We start from the raw sequence: 26,070 nt of genomic DNA, 5'->3' as shown, positions 1-26,070 counted from the left end.
TAGGGTTACAGACTATGTTAAAAATGTTGATTCTTGAGGGACTTTATCTAACAACTACAATCAGTGTAACCTAAAGAATTGTACTCTCAATGAATCTCAAACAATAAAAAAAAGTTTTAAAAAGTTGATTCTTTATTTTATTTATTTATTTTGAGGTGCCTTTGCTTTTGTCTTTTTGTTGTTGTTGTTGTTGTTGTTGGGGGATTCATTGAGGGTACAAGAAACCAGGTTACACTGATTGCATTTGTTAGGTAAAGTTCCTATTATACTTGTGTCTTGTCCCCAAAAAGTGAAGTCAATTCTTTATAATTGATTGCTCTACTTAATGTTATTTAATTCAACAGAACAATGTGATATTTTCATAAGTTGAAAAAAATGATTCTTACTTTCACTTGACAGAAGAAGCAGCAATAATAGCAATGAGTTAGGGAAGGAATATTAAATTATTAAAGGTTAAAATTCAGTATAATAAAAGTATGATATTTGTGCAAGAATAAATCAGGTACTCTTGCTATGAGCCATCATGGCACACGCTTATATTTTTTTCATGGCTGTTAGAAATATTGTAATTAATTGTTAATTTATTTGTTTAGTAAATCTGCTATCTTCCTCCACTATATCCAGGCATTTAGACCAATATCTTACATGTAGCAGGCACTGAATAAATATTTACTGAGTGAATGGATAAATAAGAAAACAAAGAAACACATTCCACTACATATAAGAATCTCATATTTGTCAATCAGAAAGAGAATTTCTGCAGTAATGACATTAGGTTAAAAGGTTAGTAATCTGAGAGAGAAATTAATTTACTCTCATTCCACATACTAAATTTCACACCTGATTCCACAAACTAAACTGAATTCCTGATGGATTAAGAAGTTTGATATAAAAATTCAAACAATAGAAAAAATAAGAAAGGAAGATGTTGAGAATATTCACAAGCCTTCTAAGAAGTTTAGAATAGAAGAAAAGACTGATGTTCGGCAATACAAACTTTTAAAACTTTTTTAGGTCCAACAATCATGCAAACAAACAGACTCAAATGTTCAAATTAAAAATTTCCAAATGGAGAAAAAGAAGGCAGAAGTAGTAGGACAACAATGTATGTCAAGATCCTTAAACATATTTACACCCTTGGATAGAGTAGAGTACTAGTATTGTTTGGATGAAAGGGAAGGAATTCTGGAATAATGAGGATCTAGGCTTAATTGCTTGCTTAGCTTTCCATCTTAAAGCAAATTAATGTCTGAGTCTCAGTTTCCTTATCTATAAGATGGGGATATTATAATTATTTACCTGGAAAAGTTGTGAATAGGAATAATGCAAGTAAAATCCCTGAAATAAGTGCTCAATAAATGATCATTATCATTAGCTATTATTACTATATTGTACCTAAATATCTATTTTAGATCAAATCTAAAAATTACCTCTATACAAAAAATGTTGACATGAATTATTTATAGTGGGAAATATACAAAATATCTTTCTAAGAGGAACAGCTGCCTAAATTAAGATTCATTTTCTCACTGGAATCATTCAGCCATAAAAATGAATGTTTATAAAGATTATGTAAAATCATGGAAAAATGCTTATGGCAATGTTTAATGGGACAAACTGAGTAAGAAAATGCATTTATAGTACATTTATAATTTTATAAAAGAAAAAATATATGTAACATAAATGAAAGCCTGGAAGGAAAAAATAAAATGTTAATAATGACTGTGTTTGTGAAGTCTATGGATGGTTTCTTTCTTTTTTTTTTTTTTAAGTCTCCATCATTTTTAACGGTTGAATAGTATTCCATTTCAGTGCAGCAGCCTGCAGCCCATGAGATGCCTGCCCTACCAAATCTGCCAGACACTCTGGATTCTACAGGGGGTAGGCTTCCAGACTGCAAAGAGAGGGGGGAAGGGTGGTTTGGGAGTTCAGGAAGGCCAGGAAAGTATTTGTTCAACTTTTATTCTGGGCAAGAGACTGCCCAGGCTTGCAGCGGGATCTCTCTGGAGAAGGGGTCCCGGCCCATGGTGAAACAAGACGTCTTCTGTTCACTACTTGTATTTAGAGATAACACAGCAAGCCACTGTCTTGGGGGTGGGGAGAGGAAGTATTCTTGTCCTCTTTGGGATGGGTTTTGTACCTTAAATTTGCTTCCTTGGAGTCCCATCCCTGTCTCAGCAGGGATGACATGAACCCATCCATGGTCTCTCTTAGCTCAGCTCCCTATCTTCAGCTTTATTTGGTTGAGTCTGGCCATTATTTCTCCCTCTGGATGGGAGCTTCTGCTGAAAGCTGGCTCCAGTTGGCCATCTTGCCTTAACTCTGGATGGTTTATTGCTAATACTATTTTCTGCACTTCCAATTAAAAATTAGTATAGAATATTTGTGGTAAAAGTCTACATATTTAGGGAAGAAAAAACAAAAGACACTGAAAAATTTGCTTTTGTAATCTGAAAATTATTTAAAGAGTCAGTCTTGGGCAATACAATTGAGGCTATGATGCCTCTCATCATCTGGAAAATTCTGCAAAAGGGAAGAAAAAAATCTATTAAATTCTAAAACTGAAGGCTTGGCTTGTAAGTGACTTCATTATATCATTAGAATCTCCAAGAATTCAAAAGCGAACCCCAAGAGAAAGAATAAAGAAGCCCTGATCAATAGAAGCCTATTTCTGGGAGCCCATTCAAGGAAATGGATCAGCACTTCCAAAGTGTGCTTGAGGAGGGACAAGCATTCAGGATTCATTAAAGAGAAATTCAGCAATTCTATCTACATCATAATCCTGTCATCCCCCAACTCCTTCTCTCCCCCTTCCTCCTTCCTACCTGTCTCTCCATCATTCCTGCCCCTCCACAGACTGGTGCAGAACTTAAAATAGTACAGTGTTTCCAAAGGGCAGCTATTTGTGTTTATACCCTAAAATTTTATGCTCTCAATATTATCAATCAATCCCAAGTAAAAAAGAGAGAGATGTAGGGGGAAAGGAACTAAAAAAACATCCTGATCATCAAGCTATTTATCATAGTGAAAAACAAAACAAGTTCCAATAATTTGGGGGAGCTGGTTAAATAAATTAATGTTTATGTGATGGACCCAAGTATAGCCATTAACATCATTTTTATATTATTATAAATGTAAAGTGGAAAACGCAATAGAATAAATTCCATATACAGTAAGACTCAAATTAGTAAAAGGCAGACACAGAAAACACTCATAGATGTGTGGGGGTGTGAGTATGAGTTCAGCAGAAGGAATATCCTAGAAAGGGAACGATAAGTTTTATCTAGATGGCATAATGATGGGAAGTTATTAATTCCTTTACATTTTTTATATGTTTCAAATTCTTTTATAAAGCACAGACAACATTTTCACATACAACAAAACTAAATATTATCTAACAAAGGCCTACACTATTATCATGAAAATGGAAGAATATTTGTTTCTAAGATCATTTATATTCCCACGAGAAAACTGTTGTTCATCTCCTTGTCTTTTCAGTTCTTTCTGAATCTAGGATTCTTAGTATCCATAATGACACCATCTTCACACTCACAAGACTTCATGGGAAACTTAATGAGCGTGTACTGGAGCCACCTGAGGATTTGGCTTCTAGTTCCCTGACATATTGCTGAGCCTCTTTGTAGGTTTCTTGCAGTAGTTAAAGGCCTTCCTTTCTGAAAAGATTTTGTGAATTGTTAAGTTCCCCATTCCTGCTTTCAAAGGATACACACACTGGATTGTCTGGAGTCAACCCCTTGTGACTACAATGGAGAAAGATGGCTGCAGAATACCTTGGGCCAAAATAAAAATAGCCCAGGAAGGTAAGGACTATGTTTGCTGGCCATTCATCTGTTGTCTTTAGAGAAGATTCTATTCATCTCTCTTCCCCATGGATATATGGGATTGTTGGTTTTTTTTTCTTGTGGATTAATTGAAGTTCTGTATAAATCCTGGTTATTAAGTGTTTGTCTGATTCAAAATATACAAATATCCTTTCCCATTGGGTAGGTTGTCTATTTGCTTTGGTTGTTGTCTCCTTGGCTGTACAGAAGCCTTTCAGTTTAATTAAATCCCATTTGTTTATTATTGCTGTTGTTGCTATTGCCATGGCAGTCTTCCTCATAAAGTCTTTCCCCAGGCTGATATCTTCCAGAATTTTCCTATTCTTTCTTTGAGGATTTTTATTGTTTCATGCCTTAAATTTAAGTTCTTTATCCATCTTGAATCAATTTTTGAGAGTGGAGAAAGATGTGGGTCCAGTTTCAGTCTTTTATATGTGGATATCCAATTCTCCCAGCACTATTTATTGAATAGGGAGTCTTTCCCCCAGTGGACGCTCTTGTTTGGTTTATCGAAGATTAGGTGGCTGTAAGTTGTTGGTTTAATTTCCTAGTTTTTTATTTGATTCCAAATGTCTCTGTCTCTATTTTTGTGTCAGTACCATGCTGACTTGACCACTATGGCCTTGTAATACAGCCTGAAATCTGGTATGGTGATACCTCCAGCTTTGTTTTTATTACTAAGAACTGCCTTAGCTGTGCAGGGTTTTTTTCTGGTTCCATACAAAATGCAGAATCATTTTTTTCAAGACTTCAAAGTAGGATGTTGGTATTTTAATAGGGATGGCATTGAATTGGTAAATTGCTCTGGGAAGTATAGACATTTTAACAATGTTGATTCTTCCCAGCCAAGAGCATGGTATGTTCTTCCATTTGTTAAGGTCCTCTGTTATTTCCTTTCTTAGGATTTCATAATTTTCTTTATAGGGGTCATTCACCTCGTTTTTAGGTATATTCCTAAGTATTTCATTTTCTTCAGGGTTTGGATATATTCCTAAGTATTTCATTTTCTTCAGAGTCTTTAATTAATCTCTCATCTTGGCTGTTGTTGGTGTATAGAAAGGCCACTGACTTGTGGACATTGATTTTATATCCTGAAACATTACTGTATTTTTTTGACAACTTCCAAGAGTCTTGTGGTTGAGTTTTTCATGTTCTGTAAGTATAAGATCATATCCTCAGCAAAAAGGGAGAGTTTGACCTCCTCTGCTCCCATTTAGATTCCCTTTATTTTCTTTTCTTGTCTAATTGTATTGGCTAGAACTTCCAGGACTATGTTGAATAGTAATGGTGACACAGGACAACTTTGTTTGGTTCCAGTTCTAAGAAGAAAAGCTTTCAGTTTTACACCATTCAGTAAAATATTAGCTGTTGGTTTGTCATAGCTTCAGTCACTTTCAGAAATGTGCCACCTATGCCTATAATCCTCAGTGTTCTAATTAGAAAAGGATACTGGATTTTATCAAATGCTTTTTCTGCATCTATTGAGAGGATCATGTAGTCTTTGGTTTTGCTACTGTTGATATGGTGAATAATGTTTATAGACTTGCATATGTTAAACCAGCCTTGTATCCCTGGGATGAAACCTACTTGATCATGATGTATTACTTTTTGATGATAAGCTGTAATTTATTGGTTAAGATTTTGTTGAGAATTTTTGCATCCATATTCACTAGTGAAATTGGTCTGAAATTCTCCTTTTTAGTTGGGTCTTTTCCTGGTTTTGGCATCAGGGTGATGTTTGCTTCATAGAATGTGTTGGGGAAGATTCCTTCCTCCTCAATTTTCTGAAATGATTTCTGCAGTACAGGAATAAGCTTTTCTTTGAAAGTTTCTTAAAACTCTGGTGTGAAGCCATCTGGACCAGGGCATTTTTTGTTGGAAGATTTTTTATTGTTTCTTTGATCTCAGTGCTTGAAATTGGTCTGTTCAGGATATCTATTTCATCTGGGCTAAGTCTAGGGAGAGGGTGTGATTCCACATATTGATCCATTTCCTTCACGTTGTCAAATTTCTGGGCATAAAGTTTCTGGTTGTATTCAGAGATAATTTCTTGTATCTCTTTCGCATCCATTGTTATTTCCCCTTTGTCATTTCTGATTGAGGTTACTAGAGATTTTACTTTTTATTTCTAGTTAGTCTGGCCAAAGGTTTATCTATTTTATTTATTTTTTCAAAAAACCAACTCCTTGTTTCATTAATTTTCTGAATGATTCTTTTGTTTTCAATTTCATTAATCTCTGATTTAATTTAGGAGATTTATTTTCTTCTGCTGGGTTTAGGCTTAGATTGTTCTTCTTTTTCCAATTCCATCAGATGGCTTGTAAGTTTGTCGATGTGCTCTCTTTCTGTTTTTTGAATGTAGGCTTCTAAAATGATAAATTTTCCTCTCAGACTGCCTTTGCTATATCCCATAGGTTTTGGTAACTTGTGTCTTCATTGTTGTTATACTCAAGGAAGTTAATGATTTCCTTTTTTATTTCTTCCCACACCCAACTGTCATTCAGCATAAGGTTGTTTAACTTCCATGCCTTTGTGTGAGGTTGAGCATTTTTGTTAGAGTTGAGTTCCACTTTTAATGCCTTGTGGTCTGAGAAGATGCAAGGTAGAATTTCAATTCTTTTAATTCTGTTGAGTCTTTGTTTTGTGTCCTAGGATATGATCAATTTTGGAGAATGTTCCATGTGATGATGAAAAGAATGTATATTCTTTATCTTTGGGATGGAGTGTTCTATATACATCTATCAAGCATAGTTGTTCTAGGGTCTCATTTAAATCTCTAATATGTTTGTTTAATTTCTGTTTAGAGGATCTGTCCCCTGTGTTGAAGTCCCCTGTTATAATGGTGTTATAGGATATCATATTGTTCAGACTAAGCAAGGTCTGTTTCAAGAATCTGGGAGCATTTAATTTGGGTGCATAAATATTTAGAATTGAAGTGTCATCTTGTTGTATTTTTCCCTTGATGCATATGAAGTGACCATCATTGTCCTTTGTAACTTCAGTTGCTTTAAATCCACATGTGTCTGAAAATAAGATTGCAACCCCTGTTTTCTTTTGAATTCTATTTGCCTGAAAAATTGACTTTCAACTCTTAATTCTGAGTTTTAATTTGTCTTTTGATGTGAGGTGTGTTTCCTGCAGACAGCAAGTAGATGGCTTGTGGTTTTTAATCCAATCAATCTATGCCTCTTCAGTGGGGAATTCAAGTCACTGACATTTATTGAGATAATTGGTAAGTGTGGTCACATTCTATTCATCTTATTTTGTGAAAGTCCATTGCTTAGTTTTGTCTTTTGCATCATTGTGGAAACTAGGTTCTGTCCTTTAATTTCCTGGTGTTTACTTTGCTGAAGGTCCATTGTCATGGTCAGTGTGTAGAACAGGTTGAAATATTTCCTGTAAAGCTGGTCTTGTTGTGGCAAATTTCCTCAATGTTTGCATATCAATAAAAGATTTTATTTCTCTGTCAATTTTAAAGCTTAGCTTAGTGGGATATAGAATTCTGGGCTGGAAATTGTTCTGTTTAAGTAGATTAAAGGCAGATGACCATTCTGGCTTGAAAAGTTTCATTAGAGAAGTCCACAGTCACCCTGATAGATTTGCCCCGGTAGGTCAGTTGGCACTTACTCCTGGCAGCTTGTAAAATCTTTACTTTTGTCTTGACTTTAGATAGATTCATCACAATGTGTCTTGGGGTGCTGTATTTGAATTGAGGCGACCAGGGGACCAATATCCCTCTGAAAGGAGTATGTCAGAATCTTTGGTGATATTTGGAAAGTTTTCATTTATAATATTCTCTAGAATGGCTTCCATTCCTCTGGGGCATTCTTCTTCCCCTTCTGAGATACCTATAACTCATATGTTTGAATGCTTCATAGAGTCCCATAATTCTGTCAGTGAATGTTCTGCTTTCTTTCTCTTCTTTTCTGCCTCTTTAATTATCTGAGTTATTTCCAGAGCTTCTGCATGATCTAATCTGTTGTTGATACTTTCTATTGCATCCTTAAGTTCCCTAATTGACTGCTTCAGTTCCTTCAGCTCTACTATATCCTTTCTATATTCTTCATATCATTCATCTCTAATTTGATTCTGTTTTTGGATTTCCTTTTGGTTATGTTCCACTTTCTCAGCAATTTCATTCATTTTTTATTGTTTTCCACTTTTTCAGCAATTTCCTTCATTGTTTTCATCATCTGTATTTTAAATTCCCCTTCTGTCATTTCTAACATTTTTTTTTTTTTCTAATCTTCAACCACTTTTTATTTATTTATTTATTTTTTTGGCCTGGGCTGGGTTTGAACCCACCACCTCCGGCATATGGGACCGGCGCCCTACTCCTTGAGCCACAGGCGCCGCCCAATCAACCACTTTTTAGTTGTGTGACCTCTGACCTTTAGTTTCTCCATCTTTGAAATGGGAATAATTCTTTTTCTTTTATTGTTGGGGATTCATTGAGGGTACAATAAGCCAGGTTACACTGATTGCATTTGTTAGGTAAAGTCTCTCTTGCAATCATGTCTTGCCCCCAAAAGGTGTGGCACACACCAAAGCCCCACCCCTCTCACGTCTTCCCTCTCTCTGCTTTTCCTCCCCCTGCCATGACCTTAATTGTTGTTAATTGTCCTCACATCAAAACTGAGTACATAGGATTCAGGCTGCTCCATTCTCGTGATGCTTTACTAAGAATAATGTCTTCCATTTCCATCTAGGTTAATACAAAGGATGTAAAGTCTCCATTTTTTTTAATAGCTGAATAGTATTCCAGGGTATACATTTTTTTCTTTTCTTTTTTTTTTTTATTAAATCATAGCTGTGTGCATCAATATGATCATGGGGCACCATACACTTGGTTCATAGACCATTTGACACATTTCATCACATTAGTTGACATAGCCCTCCTGGCATTTTCTTAGTTACTTTGCTAAGACATTTACATTCCACATTTACCAAGCCTCACATATACCCTTGTAAGATGCACCACAGGTGTGATCCTTTCAATGCCCCTCCCTCTACCCACCTCCCCCCTCCCACCCCACCCTTTCCCCCTTCCCCCTATTCTTAGGTTGTAACTGGGTTATAACTTTCACGTGAAGGTCCTAAAATAGTTTCATAGTAGGGGTGAGTACATTGGATACTTTTTATTCCATTCTCGAGATACTTTACTGACAAGAATATGTTCGAGCTCCATCCATGTCAACATGAAAGAGGTAAAGTCTCCATCTTTATTCAAGGCTTCATAGTATTCCATGGTGTACATATACCATTATTTATTAATCCATTCGTGGATCGATGGGCATTTGGGTTTTTTCCATGGCTTAGCAATTATGAATAGGGCTGCAATAAACATTCTGGTACAAATATCTTTGTTATGGGTATATGCCCAGCAGAGGAATTACAGGATTGAATGGCAGATCTATTTTTAGATCTCTAAGTGTTCCCCACATATCTTTCCAAAAGGAATGTATTAATTTGCATTCCCACCAGCAGTGCAAAAGTGTTCCCTTTTCTCCACATCCACGCCAACATCTCTGGTCTTGGGATTTTGTGATATAGGCTAGTCTCACTGGAGTTAGATAATATCTCAAAGTAGTTTTGATTTGCATTTCTCTGATGATTAAAGATTATGAGCATTTTTTCATATGTCTGAAGGCCGTGCGCCTGTCTTCTTCAGAGAAGTTTCTCTTCAAGTCCCTTGCCCAGCCTGCGATGGGATCCCTTGTTCTTTTCTTGCTAATGCGTTTGAGTTCTCTGTGGATTCTCGTTATTAAACCTTTGTCAGAGACATAAACTGCAAATATCTTCTCCCATTCTGTGGGCTGTTTCCTTGCTTTACTTACTGTGTTCTTGGCTGTGCAGAAGATTTTTAGTTTGATCAAGTCCCAATAGTGTATTTTTTAAGGTGCTTCAGATGCCCGGGGGGTCCTCCTCATAAAAAACTTGCCCAGACTGATTTCTTCAAGGGTTTTCCCTGCACTCTCTTCTAGTATTTTTATAGTTTCATGTCTTAAGTTTAAATCTTTAATCCAGTAAGAGTCTATCTTGGTTAATGGTCAAAGGTGTGGGTCCACTTTCAGTCTTCTACAGTTTGCCAGCCAGTTCACCCAGCACCATTTGTTAAATAGGGAATCTTTTCCCCACTGAATGTTTTTAATTGGCTTGTCAAAGATCAAATAATGCTAAGTAGCTGGATTCATCTCTTGGTTCTCTATTCTGTTCCAGACATCTACTTCTCTGTTTTTGTGCCAATACCATGCTGTTTTGATCACTATCAATTTGTAGTATAGTCTGAGGTCTGGTAGAGTAATTCCTCCTGCTTTGTTTTTGTTGCTGAGTAATGTCTCGGCTATTTGAGGCTTTTTTCTGATTCCATATAAAACGAAGTATTGTTTTTTCAAGATCTTTGAGGTATGACAGTGGAGCTTTAATAAGGATTGCATTAAAATTGTATATTGCTTTGGGTAGTATGGACATTTTAACAATGTTGATTCTTCCCAGCCATAAGCATGGTATGTTTTTCCATTTATTAACATTCTCAGCTGTCACTTTTCTTAGAGTTTCATAGTTTTCTTTATAAAGATCTTTCACTTCCTTTGTTAGATAAATTCCCAAATATTTCATCTTCTTTGGCACTACTGTGAATGGGCTAGACTCCTTAACTGTTTTTTCGACTTGACTATTGTTGGTACATATAAAGGCTACCGATTTATGAATGTTGATTTTGTAACCTGAGACGTTGCTGTATTCCTTGATCCCATCTAAGAGTTTTGTAGTAGAGTCCCTAGTGTTTTCCAGATATATAATCATATCATCTACGAAGAGCGAAAGTTTGATCTCTTCTGACCCTATGTGAATACCTTTGATCGCCTTTTCTTCCCTAATTGCAGTGGCTGAAACTTCCATTACAATGTTAAAAAGCAATGGAGACAATGGGCAGCCTTGTCTGGTTCCTGATCTAAGTGGAAATGATTCCAATTTAACTCCGTTCAGTATGATATTGGCTGTCGGTTTGCTTTAGATGGCCTCTATCAGTTTAAGAAATGTCCCTTCTATACCAATTTTCTTAAGTGTTCTGATCATGAAGGGATGTTGGATGTTATCAAAAGCTTTTTCTGCATCGATTGAGAGAATCATACGGTCTTTGTTTTTTACTTTGTTTATGTGCTGAATTACATTTATAGATTTACGTATATTGAACCAGCCTTGAGACCCTGGGATAAAGCCAACTTGATCATGATGTATAATTTGTTTGATGTGTTGCTGGATTCTGTTTGTTAGGATCTTGTTGAATATTTTTGCATCTATATTCATTAGTGATATTGGTCTGTAGTTTTCTTTTCTTGTTGGGTTTTTCCCTGGTTTGGGGATCAGGGTGATGTTTGCTTCATAAAACGTGTTGGGTAGTCTTCCTTCTTTTTCTACCTTTCAGAACAGGTTGAGTAATATAGGTACTAATTCCTTTTCAAAGGTTTGGTAGAATTCTGATGTGAAACCATCTGGTCCTGGGCTTTTCTTTTTGGGGAGGTTTTGTATGGTTGATGTTATTTCCGAACTTGATATGGGCCTGTTCAACATTTCCACTTGATTTTGGTTAAGTCTTGGAAGGTGGCGTGCTTCCAAGTATTGGTCCATTTCCTTCAGATTTTCGTATTTCTGAGAGTAAAGTTTCTTGTAATATTCATTAAGGATTTTTTGGATTTCTGAGGAGTCTGTTGTTATTTCGTCTTTGTCATTTCTGATTGATGAGATTAGAGGTTTTACTCTTTTTTTCCTGATTAGGTTGGCAAAAGTTTTATCTATTTTGTTGACCTTTTCAGAAAATCAGCTTTTTGATTTATTGATCTGTTGTATTATTCTTTTGTTTTCAATTTCATTTATTTGTGCTCTGATTTTGGTTATTTCTTTTCTTCTACTGGGTTTGGGGTTGGAGTGGTCTTCCTTTTCCAGTTGCTTGAGATGTCCCATTAAGTTTTTAACTTCCTGTCTTTCCGTTCTCCTGAGGAAGGCTTGCAGTGCTATAAATTTCCCTCTTAGAAATGCCTTTGTGGTGTCCCCGAGGTTCTGATAGTTTGTGTCTTCATTGTCGTTTTGTTCAAAAATTTGGCAATTTCCTTCTTGATCTCATCTCTGACCCAGCTATCATTCAGCATAAGGTTATTTAACTTCCATGTTTTTGTATGAGTATGCAGATTCCTGTTGTTACTCAGCTCAAGTTTTATTCCATGATGGTTCGAGAAGATGCATGGAATAACTTGTATTCCTTTAAATTTACTGAGGTTAGACTTGTGACCTAAGATTTGATCCATTTTGGAATAAGTTCCGTGGGCTGATGAGAAGTATGTGTATTCAGTTTTGTTGGGATGAAATGTTCTGTAGATGTCTGCTAAATCTAAATGCTGGATTTTTAGATTTAAATCTAAAATTTCTTTGCTCAGCTTTTTGTTGGAGGATCGATCCATCGCTGCCAAAGGAGTGTTAAAATCTCCGACTATTATGGACCTGGAGGAAATCAAGTTGCTCATGTCTGTTAGAATTTCTCTTATAAATTGAGGTGCATTCTGGTTGGGTGCATAGATATTCATAATTGAAATCTCATCATATTGAGTATTACCCTTAACAAATATGAAGTGACCATTCTTGTCCTTCCTTACTTTTGTTGGTTTAAAGCCTGTTGTGTCTGCAAATAAAATTGCAACACCTGCTTTTTTCTGATTACCATTTGCCTGAAATATGGATGACCATCCTTTCACCCTGAGTCTGTGTTTGTCTTTTAAGTTAAGATGTGACTCTTGTAAGCAACAGATATCTGGTCTGAGCTTTTGTATCCAGTCAGCTAACCTATGTCTCTTTAGGGGACAGTTTAAACCATTCACATTGATGGAGACTATTGATAAGTCTGGTGAAATTTTGGGCATCGAGTTTTTCAAAAGTCCAGTGGATATTTTTAATCTTTTCGCCATTGTAGAAGTGGAGTTTTATCAGGAGTTTCTGAGTGAGTTTACGTTTGTAGTAGAGGATTGGGTTGGTCATTATGGAGGATAGGTCTGAGAATATCGTGAAGAGCTGGTTTGGTTGTGGCAAATTTCTTCAACGTATGAATGTTGTTAAAGTATTTAATTTCTCCATCATTGATGAAACTCAGTTTAGCTGGGTACCAGATCTAGGGTTGAAAGTTATTTTGCTTTAGGAGATTAAAAGTCGATGACCACCCTCTTCTGGCTTGAAAAGTTTCACCAGAGAGATCGCAGTCATTGTAATTTTCTTACCTTTGTAGGTAATGGCTCTCTTTTGCCTGATAACCTTGAGATTTTTCCTTCATGTTAACTTTAGTGAAGCTAATTATGATATATCTGGGGGATGACTAATTGGGGTTGAATCATGCTGGAGTTCTGAAACTGTCTGCTATCTGAATTTCAGAGTCTCTAGGCATGTCTGGAAAGTTCTCCTTCATAATTTCATGCAGAAGGGCCTCTGTGCCCATCGATCCCACTTCATCATTTTCCCGAACTCCTATTATTCATATATTAGCCTTCTTCGAATTATCCCAGAGCTCTCTAAGAGAGTGATCCATTTTTGCTCTCCATTTCTCTTCCTCTTTGAGAGTTTGGGAGCGTTCAAAGGCTTTATCTTCCATGGCAGAAATCCTTTCTTCTGCTTGGTCCATTCTGTTGCTTAGGGATTCTACTGTATTTTTCATATCTTTGAGGGCTGCAAATTCTTGCTTCAGTGTGTCTAAGTCTTTGGTGGTTTTGTCTTTAAATTCGTTAAAGTCTTGAGACAACTTTTCAATTTCTCCTCGGATTCCTGATTCCATTTTATCAATCTTGTCTGCAATCCAAATTCTGAATTCGGTTCCTGACATGTCTGCCAGTTGTTTATGAATGGTATCTTCAATTACATCTGCCATATGTTTCCTTGGGGGGGTTATTGATCTATTCTGGTTATTCATGTTACCAGAGTTTTTCCACTGATTCTGCCCCTTGGTTGTTTTACTCCCTTTTATTTTTCCCCTGGGGTTTAGTTGAAGGCCCGTTCAGTGTTGTGGCCTGAGAGACTGGGGCCCTGTCTTTTGTGGTGGGGCTAAGTTGTTCTGACTTATTTTCAGCTGGCTTCTGTTTGACCCCATTGCAGCTCTTGCTCTGGGTTGAAGTCTCAGTTCTCTGAGTCTGCCCTGCCCTGTAAGTTTCCTGGGTCTGTGAGACACCTCAGGCAAATCCTATACTCAGTGGTGGCCTCCTCTGGTTGCCCAGGAAGCCAGGGGTGTGGCTTTACCCGCCTCAGGGAACTGCCGCTCTGATGTGGTTCTCTCCCAGCCTCACTCCTGTGTCCCCGAGTCAGGACCGACCAGCCACAGTTCTGGCACTGTCCACATCCTGACAAATCTCCCAAGAATCTGGACTCCCGGGGGACAGGCCTCCAGATCCCAGAGTGAGGGTGGGGTGGGGCGCCAGGAGCCCTGAGCCACCAGCAGTGAGCACACTCAGTTCCTCCCAATCTTAAACTCCGCTGCAAGCCTCCAGCTTTCAGAGTGAGGGCGGGGTGGGGGGGGAGCGGTGGTAGCCCAGGGCCACCGGCAGTGAACACACTCAGTTCCACTTAGTTCATTGCCCGGCCGCCCGGCAGGTGCTCAGGTCTCCAGATCACAGAGTGAGGGCGGGGGGAGCACTGGGAGCCCATAGCCCAGAGTCTCTCACCTGGCCGCAGTGCCACAGCTTGAGCCTTCAGGCTTCAGAGTGAGGGCAGGGTTGGGAGAGCAGCTGGAGCCCAGAGCCGCCGGCAGGAAACAGACTCAGTTCGACCCAGTTCCTTGCCCGGCCACACGGCAGGCGCTCAGGTCTCTAGACCACAGAGTGAGGGTGGGGGGAGCGCCAGGAGCCCAGAGCCGGGAGCCCAGAGCCGCCGGTAGTGAGGTCACACAGTTCTGCTCAGTTTCATGCCTGGTTGTATTGTTGCCCAAGGAGGGCTGCTTCACCAAGCCTCAGGAAAGCCCCGCCCTGGTGAGGGTCACCCTCCGCTGACTGTCCTCACCTCTCTCCCGTGCCCCAGAATCAGTGCTGACCAGCCATAGCTTGGGGACTGTCCTCTCCCCTCTAGAAGTCACCCAAGAATCCGAACTCCTGGGGGACAGGCTTTTAGACCTCAGAGAGAGTGGAGGGAAGTGCTGGGAGCTCAGAGTTGCCGGTAAAGGATATTTACAGCTTTATATCTGGCAGGAGAACGCCTAGGCACCCTAGTAAGGGAGGTAGATCCAGATTTTAGTAGGTTTCTCCTGTGAAGTGTAGTGGGAGGGCCTTTGATTTCTGCCTGTTTGTTTGTGGGGTTCTTAAGCCAATCAGGTGGGGGAGGGGGGACTCCCGTCCACTTGGTGGTGGGTTTTGTACCTTTTGTTTGTGTCCTTGTGGTCGCAGCTCTCCTCAGCGAGGTTGATGTGCATTCTTCAACTTTCTTGCTTGGTGCTGCTTGAATCCATCAGGTTACTTGCTAAATTTTTGTCCCTTAACTCTCCTTCAGGATGGGAGCCTCTGTGGAAAGCTGGCTTCAGTTCGCCATCTTGTCTCCGCCCCTATTCCATGGTATACATATACCACAGCTTGTTAATCTATTCCTGGGTTGGTGAGCATTTAGGCTGTTTCCAAATTTTGGCTATTGTAAATTGAGCTGCAATAAACAGTCTAGTACAAGTGTCTTTATGATAAAAGGATTTTTTTCCTTCTGGGTAGATGCCCAGTAATGGGATTGCAGGATCAAATGAGAGGTCTAGCTTGAGTGCTTTGAGGTTTCTCCATACTTCCTTCCAGAAAGGTTGTACTAGTTTGCAGTCCCACCAGCAGTGTAAAAGTGTTCCCTTCTCTCCACATCCATGTCAGTATCTGCAGTTTTGAGATTTTGTGATGTGGGCCATTATCACTGGAGTTAGATGGTATCTCAGGGTGGTTTTGATTTGCATTTGTCTAATATATATGGATGATGAACATTTTTTCATATGTTTGTGAGCCATTCATCTGTCTTCTTTAGAGAAGTTTCTATTCATGTCTCTTGCCCATTGATATATGGGATTGTTGGCTTTTTTCATGTGGTTTAATTTGAGTTCTCTATAGATCCTAGTTATCAAGATTTTGTCTGATTGAAAATATGCAAATATCCTTTCCCATTGTGTAGGTTGTCTCTTTGCTTTGGTTGTTGTCTCGTTGGCTGTACAGAAGCTTTTCAGTTTAATGAAGTCCCATTTGTTTATTTTTGTTGTTGTTGCAATTGCCATGGCAGTCTTCTTCATGAAGTCTTTCCCCAGGCCAATATCTTCCAGTGTTTTTCCTATGCTTTCTTTGAGGATTTTTATTGTTTCATGCCTTAAATGTAAGTCCTTTATCCATCTTGAATCAATTTTTGTGAGTGGGGAAAGGTGTGGGTCCAGTTTCAGTCTTTTACATGTGGATATCCAGTTCTCCCAACACCATTTATTGAATAGGGAGTCTTTCCCCCAAAGTGTATTCTTGTTTGGTTTATCAAAGATTAGGTGATTGTAAGATGTTAGTTTCATTTCTTGGTTTTCTATTCTATTCCAAGTGTCTGTCTCTATTTTTGTGCCAGTACCATGCTGTCTTGAGCACTATGGCTTTGTAGTACAGACTAAACTCTGGTATGCTGAGCTTTATTTTTATTAGTAAGAACTGCCTTAGCTATACAGGTTTTTTTCTGGTTCCATACAAAACACAGAATCATTTTATAGGAGGAATTCTCTGCTTTAGCTACCTCACGATCCCTAGAAGGGGTTACTCTGGACTGGTATTTCATGTTACCAGGATTTTTCTGCTGATTCTTCTTCATGAGTGCTTTCTTGTGTCTGTCTTCTTACCCTAATTATCCTTTCACTTCTTCTTGCTCTTTAAGTTACTGTGCCGCTAGCCTAAAGTTTTAATGAGTTCTTTTGGTATGGGATCAGAAAGATGAGAAAATTAAAGAGCAAGAAGAGAAAAAAGATTTTTAAAAGAAAGAAAAAAAGAGAAAGAAGAGAGGGTAAAAGTAAATATTGACAAAAAGAAGAAAGACACCAAAAGAAACAGGAGTAATATAGGTGTATATTAGGGTACTATGACCCAACCTTGAAGACCCTCAACCTCTGGGGGTGCTGGGTTGGGTGATTTCCTTGAGGTCAACAGCTCTTTGCCAGCCAGATCAGACATAGTACCCCACCTCCACCACGTAGAGAAGAAAGCCAAATATACTATAAATCAAACTGAAACAAACAAGCAAAAACCCTTATGGGATAACATTGGGGGGGGGGAATAGGGATAGAAATACTAGCAAAGATGAAATTCTAATTGTTACAGAAGGCAAAAATGGAAAATTGTATTTAAACTAGAATAGTAAAAGAGAGAGAGAGAAACAAAAACAGCAACAACAACAACAATAAAAGTGAAAGAAAGAAAGAAGAAAGAAAGAAAGAAAGAAAGAAAGAAAGAAAGAAAAAGAAAAATGGCCAAGGAAAAATGTTGAAATTAAAAAAAAAAAAAAAAAAAACCAAAACAAAAACCCCGAAACTAAAGAACCAAACAGTATATATGTATCTTGCTGAATATTGTCTGAGGAACAGGTGATCTTCTGAGGTATAAGATGTTAATCACAATGTTGATATAGCTGTACGAGATGGAGACTGGAGGCCTCTGCTGATCTCTCAGACCCCACAGGCTTGGGAGCCCAAAAGTCTCCTTAGCTCACTTAAAAGACACTCCAAACTATGAACCTTGGCCAAGCAGAAGCTTTCCAAGGAAAGCACTTATCCCTGGGATCTCTCCTGGTGTGGCTGTCTGCTTATCCAGTGACTAAGTCCAGTCTTCCACTATGCCCCTGAGGGCCAAGCCTGTTAATCTGCCACACTTGGATTTCTACACTTCCCCAGCTTCTCAGTACTTGCCTTTGGGCAGCTCAGTCACTAGATTTTTGCTCACCTAAGTTCTCCTGGCTGATCTCCACACAGCAACACCAGGGGCAGCTCTCCAACAGCAGCTGTGTGGGCAGCCCACAGCTGAACAATGTTAGCTCCTTTCCGTCTCAGTGGCTCAGTTCCAGGGCCCAGACAATGCCAAAAGTCATCTGCACACACCGGCCCAAGATCTCTGAAGGCAGTTCAATCGAGTGCCCAAGTCCAAGAAGACCAAAATAGCCCACAGGTAAGGCTTTTCCTGCTTGCAGTCTCTCTGTTGCTATGGGTACAGCTGCAGGCAGCCAGCCTCTGAACAAACGCACCTACCACTTGCCAGTTTTCCGCCGCTTCTGTCCTCCTTGAGGGGTCCAGAAATCTCTCACCAGCTTCCTGTGTCACCAAAGGGAAGCCTCTGGGAAAAACCCACTGGCCAGAGATGCCTAGAGTCTTCTCTCACCACTCTCACTGCGCCCGGCTGCACAGAAGCTGTTACTCGGCCACCCTTATTTGTATATTTGAGACTTCTACCATGTAAGCTGAGAAGTTCATATAGTTGCCCTTGCATCCTAGTTGTGGCAGATGACCAAGGCCTAAACAGGCAGCCCCGCAAGGATTCTCAGCTGGGCACTAGTATGCAGGAAGGGGTTAGGGCCAGCAGCTCAAAGATTAGTGCTGCTGACAGATTTTATCAATATCTTGGAACCTTCAGCATCTTTTGGGGGCTAAGAAACATAGTGTAACCCCCAGGTGGAGAGGGGTGCATTCTTCCACTATGTTCCCAGGACCCACTCAGCTACAGTCCGGGGCACACTTCTGGTACCCTGAAGACTCTGGGTTTGGAAAGGAAAGAGGCCTGAGTTTTGTGGGGGTGTCTTCATATCCTCCTGGAGGGCACCAGCAGTGGAGGGGCCAGGAACCTCAATGAGAAACCTGGAGCAGATGTGAGATGAGGCCCATAGAGAATGAAGGGAGATCCTAAAGGCCTTGTTTCTGTGTGAGTGGGTAGGCTAAGGGCCACAGTACTTTAGGACAGTGAGGTCTGGGATATTCAGGTGACCCATACAATGAAGGAATCTCTTCTCAATCCTATCAAAGAGTGTGGGCTTGGAGCTGTAAACATCCATTTCACAACTTACCTCCAACACAAATAAGGCATGTCAGTGACACATTGCCAAAGTGGGCTCACAGTGTCCACATCTATTGAAGGGACACAATAATAAAACATTTATCCAGTTTGCAGGACAATCATGAATAAACGAGAATCTATAAGTGAAGGAGTAATCTTTTGAGGGAAGAGGGGGCTGGGCACCAGCCGTATCCATACCTTGGAGAACATTTACTTCCTCAGTCAGTGCTAGGGAAGCAGAGCATCCAATGGAAAAGTGCTGAATTCCTCATCTGTGCCTCAGCACATATTTAGGGCATTCTGATCTGTCCTTTTTGGCTGAGAAATCTTTGGTTGGAAACACAGTGGAGAGGACATCTTTTTTTTTTTTTATTGTTGTTGTTGTTTCTTTTTGAGAGGGGCTCAATGTCCCTCATTTAGAAAATCGACCTCCCCAAATTTATGTGATTCTGAGGCTGTCAATGTCAGGACTCCAGGCTCCTGATCACAAGAATTGACCCAATTCTCTCTGGAATTTAATCTGGAATAGAGACACACAAGGTTTAAAGCCCACTAGTGCTACACACAATGGTGATAACTTAAAGAAACAAGACCACAAGGTTCTGCTCACTGGGATCCATGCTATACCATTGTTTCTACCTTTCTGAAACCATTTGAAGTTTTTTCTATTTATACTTCCCAATAACTCCTTCTTCCTCTTTATTTTGGAGTTTACTCATATTGTTCAGACCCCAAAATAGCTTCATAGATAGATTGATTTTTAATTTATGTCATAAAGACTATAAAGCAGCTTTTTTTAAAATTTATGTCATAAAGACTATAAAGTAGCTTTTGAGTTTAAAGGGGCAGGTGGTTTTGAAGTGATGGTGACATCTTTCTAAGTTGTCCCCTTCCTCTGGCACAGGCTGGTGGGAGAGTGAGAATGGGAAGATGGTGCATCTCATAACATAGCTGTGCAAAGGCAGGTGTTGGGGCAGGCTGAGGTAAGGGATTAATTACTCTTCCTAACAAAGTGGGAGGTTTTTTCTGTTTCCATATAAAATGAAGTACTAATTTTTCCAGGTCTTTAAAGTATGACAGAGGTGCTTTAATAGGGATCACATTAAATCTGTAGATTGGTTTAGGTGGTATAGACATTTTAACAATGTTCATTCTTCCCAGCCATGAGCATGGTATATTTTTTCATTTGTTAACATATTCAGCTATTTCTTTTCTCAGAGTTTCATAGTTCTCTTTATAGAGATCTTTCACGCCCTTAGTTAGATACACTCCCAAATATTTCATCTTCTTTGGAACTATTGTAAAGGTAATAGAGTCCTTGATTGTTTTTCCCCCTTGACTATTGTTTGTATATATAAAAGCTACAGATTTATGAGTGCTAATTTTGTATCCTGAGATGTTACTGTATTCCTTGATCACTTCTAGGAGCTTTGTAGTTGATTCCCTGGGGTTTTCCAGATATATAAGCATATCATCTTTGAAGAGTGAGAGTTTGATCTCCTCTGGTCCTTGATTGGCTTCTCTTGCCTGATTGCAGTGGCTAAGACTTCCATTACAATGTTAAAAAGCAGTGGAGACAGTGGGCATCCTTGCCTGGTTACTGATCTGAGTGGAAATGATTTCAATTTTACTCCATTCAATACAGTATTGGCTGTGGGTTTGTTGTAGATGGCCTCTATCAGTTTAAGAAATGTTCCTTCTGTACCTATTTTCTTGAGCGTTCTGATCAAGAAAGGATGCTGGATGTTGTCAAAAGCTTTTTCTGCATCAATTGAGAGAATTATATGTTCTTTGTTTTTTAATTTGTTTATGTGATGTATTATATTTATGAATTTACATGTATTGAACCATCCTCAGGACCCTGGGATGAAGCCTACTTGGTCATGATGTATAATTTGTTTGATGTGTTGTTGGATTTTGCAAGCTAGTATGTTCCTTTTGGAAGGAAGTTTGGAGAACACTCAGGGATCTAATGTAGATCTACCGTTTGATGCTGCAATTCCTCTTCTAGGTGTATATCCAAAGGACCAAAAATCATTTGACAATAAAGATATTTGCACCAGATTGTTCATTGCAGCTCAGTTCATAATTGCCAAGTCATGGAAGAAGCCCAAGTGCCCATCGACCCATGTATGGATCGATAAATCGTGGTATATGTATACCATGGAATACTATGCAGGATTAAAAAAAAATGGAGACTTTACCTCTTTTATGTTTATGTGGATTGAGCTGGAAAATATTCTTCTTAGTAAAGTATCTCAGGAATGGAAAAAAAAATATCCAATGTATTCAGTAGTACTGTGAAACCAATTTATAATCACTCACACTTGCATATGAAAAATGAAACAGAACTATAGCCTAGGATGAAAGAAGGAAGGGGAGGGAGAGGGGCGGGGGAAAGGAGGGTGGGTTGATGGAGGGTTAACAGGGGGACCACACCTATGGAGCACATTGCAAGTACAAGTTGGATCTACCAGGTGTAGAACACAAATGTCTTAATGCTGTAATTGGGTAAATGAGGTGAAAGCTACGTCGATAAGTAGGATGTAAGCACTCCAGTTTGTACAAATAATCAATGCATCGAATCCCATAATGGCATAAATGTATTTATGATCTATGTACAGATGACTTAATTAAAAAAAAAAGTTACCATAAAAGAATAGCAAAAAAAAAAAAAAAAAGGTAGAAAAAATGTAAAAGTTCACAATAAGATAATTCTATGACAAATTTGGATATCTCACAGACATTAAAAAGATATTCAAACTATGTGGACACATGAAAAAATATTAAGTGAAAAAATAGATAATAAAATGATCTGCATATGTTAGCTGTAATACCATAAAATACACATATATAGAGTCCAGGGCTAATAAGTTATATGTAAAAATGGTAATAAATTTTATGGTTGTGATCACAGACATTTTTCATTTAAAAAACAAAACCAAGTGGGGGATATTTCTGGAAGAAAGTAGGCTAAACAATCAATATTGCAGGAGACTAGAACTTAAGGAAAAAGTGACCAAAGGAATTTTGTGAACAAGAATAATATATCTAATTTTAAGTGGTTTGAATTGTTTCAGTGTCAACCCAGCATTCACTTTCTCTTGGGGGAAATTCTGCTACACACAAATTTCTAATATGATCAGGGCTGTGTGTGTGTGTGTGTTGTGTGCATGTGTGTGTTTGTGTGTTACGTGTACACATTAAGGAAATAGGGACTAGAATCTATTATGACACGATGTGGCATGGAATATGGATGGAAAACACAGGAAGGCAAGACACTCCATAAACTAAACCATGTTAGTAAGTTCATTCCCCCCGGGGAGACTGGGCAGCACACAGGCTTGCCTCCCCAAGGTTTCATTTTAATCTCAGAGGGTGTAATACTTCAGCTAACATCTAGCTCACATGATTCACAATGAATACATGTACATTTTGATAATACAGAAATGAGTTTGGAAAACAAATAGGAAAGAACCTTATTCCTCTGGAGCAGGAGATGGCAAATTGGCTATTTATGTAAATAACATTTTACTGCAACACAGCCTGCTCATTGGTGTATTTTCTATGGTTGCTTTCATCCAATAAGGGCAGAGTTGATTTGCCACAGAGACAATAGTACCACACAGATCAAAATATTTACGCTTTGTCCTTTTGAGGAAAAGTTTGCCTACTTCTGCTCAAAAAGAAGCCTCACAGGAAGGAATAGGTCAGATTTTTGTACAGATTAAACAGCAGAAACAATGTACCCTTGGCTCAAGTTATAAAGAGGAAGGCCCTGAATATTGGCACATAGCCCCGAGTTCTACCATTGATTTCAATAGAAAGCAGGTGAAATCTAAACAAAGTAAAGAAATGCTTTTTTAAAAAATTTAATCTTTATAGATTTCTTAATTTCCTTCTTCCCTTTTCTACTGTTAGAAGCAGCATAGTAGCGAGTAAAAGGCATGGGTTTGGGATTACATAGTTAGATATATGTATTCTAGCTTCTCAGTGTACTGCTTGTGCTATTTGATCTTGAGCTATTTGTCTAACTGAAAGATAGAACTGTTTTCTCATCCATAAAATGGGTAAAATAAAGCCATTTCATAGGGCAGTTGGGAAGATTTAACGACAGTGCTCATAGTGAGCCTAGAATTTTGAAGATTCTTAATTGATATTAGTCATAACCATCCTACCATACCCAATTCTTTGTTGTACTTTGGGCCTACAATGGGAGCTTCATATTATGTCCTAATAGTCATATTTCTGCTGCTAAACAATCACATTGTCAATTGTCTGGATTGATGCCAGCCAGAAAATTAGGATAGGCTAAGGGAATAATGTTTATATCCACCTGGAAATCTTCATGTTATTTTAAGGAGAGAAGAAAAATCAGACTTGCTTGGCTCTCTAGGACTTCTCCAACCTACTTAACCCATATTCCTGAGTCTGGGCCTCAGTGTGTACTTAGCGAGGAGGAAACCAAAGTCAAAATGAGTTTAGGCCAGGCCGGCAGAAGTACTTGAGGTCCAGCATCAGAAAAGACCAGACAAAGAAATTCAGATGATTTAGGACAAAAAAAATTCCCTCGGGATTTGTGGACCAGATTTTAAAATCTCAGAGGCTTGAAGAGTGAAATTGTTTATGTGGATATGGGATTCCTGCGTGATCTAGGCAACATCCTCAATTATCTCTTCCCAAGAAATTAACAGACTAATCCTTAGAAAGTATTTCTCAGACAACAATGAGCAAATACCATAGATACTAATATGGCTAAATTCTGGCCTCTTGGACTGGACTGTGCAGTGAAGCTCCTGTGCCCTCTATCCTGTCTGTGTGAGACAGGAAAGACCTCTCTGCCACCTGGGGGTTCTTTCTGCCGAGCTAGGTCCTGGGAGTGCTGAAGTTAGGGGAAATTCAATCTCTCGTGTGAAATCAAAGCCCCTTCATTCTTGAATACAAATTAAGATATCTTTGGTTCATAAAAATTATCATCACCAGATGTTTTCCATAGGACTTATTTCTAGACTTTACCACAGTCTGAAAGGTTGGACTTGTTATCTTCATTTTAGGGATGAGGAAATTGAGGATCTGAGAAGTTTTGTCCCTTGTCCAAGCCTCTGGGTAGTTAGTCTAACTCCAAAGCCACTTTCACAACTCCTTTGCCTAAGCTCTCATACCTTCAATCACAAAGACTAGATGGGCAATTCCCTCCCTGCCCTAGTGAGGCACAGCTGCCCAGGCTCCTCCCCTGGAGATTCAGACTCAGTGGATATGAGCTGGAATAAAGGAATATTTTGGGATTGAAAAGATGACTCTTTTCACTAGAGAGTTTGAGAAAGACTGATAGTCATCCTCCAATCCTCCTCCAGCTCCAAACTGGTGACTCATCCTGAGGCCAAAGTATAGAAATGTGTTTGAGCCAGGAAGCAAATACACTTCCCAAGACACAGTTCCTATAAACTCTGAACATAAGGAGACAAAAAAAGTCTAAATTTGATGATAGCTTTATTTCCTATGGGCCTGACTTGATTTCTTCAGATACGTGACATGGACTAATAACCAAGACTTGGATAATTGTGCCAAATGGTTGGTGACCAGCTTTAACAGCAGCCAGTTGCGAGTAACAGCCAAGATAAACTGAACAGGGCCTCCAAACGACTGAGATAAGCAACTTCTTGGGTTGTGAAGCCGTTAAGCTCTCTGTGATTGGTTATAGATGGTTGCGATGATATTTATGCACTCTGTGATTGGTAGATGGTTGTGATGCTAAAGCTGCTGAGAAGGTGCTGAACCATGAAAGTTAACTGCAGAAACATGGGCCTGAGTGGGTGGCAAGCAGGGTGCTCAGGACTGCTTCTTTCAGAGCATCTTACCAGACTAGTGGAGACACATTACAGGTGCTATTCCAACAGTGGAGAGGACTAGGAGAAAAGATTTAGAAAAAAAAGCCTTTAAGTCCAAACCTATGAGAAATCTTTCATGTTGAAGTAATTATGAATATTAAAACAAAATCATCGGGAGCGGAGCAAGATGGCAGCCGAGTAACAGCTTCCTTGCATCTGGGCACTGTGAGTCTGGGGAGATAGGACTCCAGGCATCTCTGGCTGGTGGGATCTGCCTATCATCACCCCTGAGAGGATACAGGGAGTCAGCAAGAGACTTCTGGACCCCAAGAGGAGGACTAAAACAGTGGAAAACCGACAATTGGTCGCGTGTGTTCAACCCGTCTAAACCCGCCCGCAACTGTAAGTTCAGTAGCAGCAAGACTGCAAACCAGAAGGGCCTTACCTGTGAACTGTTTTGGTGTCTTTGGACTTGGCACTCAGCTGAACTGTCTTGGGGAGAGCCTGAGCAGGAGTGCGGAGAACTTTGGCCTTTGTCTAGGGCCCCAGTCTGAGCCGCTGAGCCAGACGGAGCTAAGAGTGTTTGTCTCTGGGTCACAGGCAGCCATTGTGAGCGATCTGCCCTGGCAAGCTCCACCCTCAGGGTCACACAGCTAGAATTGGGTGGGAGCTGGTAACCCAGAGACCAAGTAGCCTAAGGGCGGGGTCTGAACCGCCTTGCAGCCCTAACCCTCGGGGGCAGAGGGAGACCAGTTTTGGCACACAGGGTAAGTGGATAGCCACTTCAGCAGTGATTCCAGCGACAAGCACCTCCCTGGGAAAGCTTCTGCTCAGCAAGTGAACAAGTTCAAAGTGCCTTTTAAGTGGGCTGAAGAGAGATTTAGGGTGTCTACCTGCTGGAGTTTGAGAAACTAGCAGCCTCCAGTCGTATCAGAACTGTGATTAACATCTTATACCCCAGAAGACCATGTGTTGCCCAGACAATATTCAATAACATATACATACTGCTTTGTTTTTGGTTGTGTCTTTTTTTTGGTTTGGTTGTTTTTTTTTGTTTGTTTATTTTGATGTTGTTTTGTTTTTTAAGTTCAACCTTTCCCATACAGATCCTTTATCTTTCTCAATTTTTCTAGTTTAATTATAATTTCCCATTGCTGCCTATTTCAATAATTAGAACTTCATATTTGCTAGTGTTTCTACCACTATTATTTGGTTTTCCACCCAATTTTATCCCGTAAAGTTTTCTGTTTGCTTGTTTTGGTTTGATTTATAGCATGTTGTCTTTCCTCTCTACTTGGTGGAGGTGGGGTACTGTGTCTGATCAGGTTAGCAAATAGCTGCTGACCTCAAGAGAAC

General features: G+C 39.3%; 1 pseudogene; it reads right to left on the bottom strand.

The window, feature by feature from the left end:
• Window positions 1–26,070, bottom strand: part of LOC128597201 (60S ribosomal protein L32-like) — a 540,544-nt pseudogene that overhangs the window by 35,626 nt on the left and 478,848 nt on the right.

The sequence above is a fragment of the Nycticebus coucang genome, chromosome 10, assembly GCF_027406575.1.
Source record: "Nycticebus coucang isolate mNycCou1 chromosome 10, mNycCou1.pri, whole genome shotgun sequence".
In the NCBI taxonomy this organism is placed as follows: Eukaryota; Metazoa; Chordata; class Mammalia; order Primates; family Lorisidae; genus Nycticebus; species Nycticebus coucang.
This window is presented reverse-complemented; position numbering and strand designations above follow the sequence as displayed.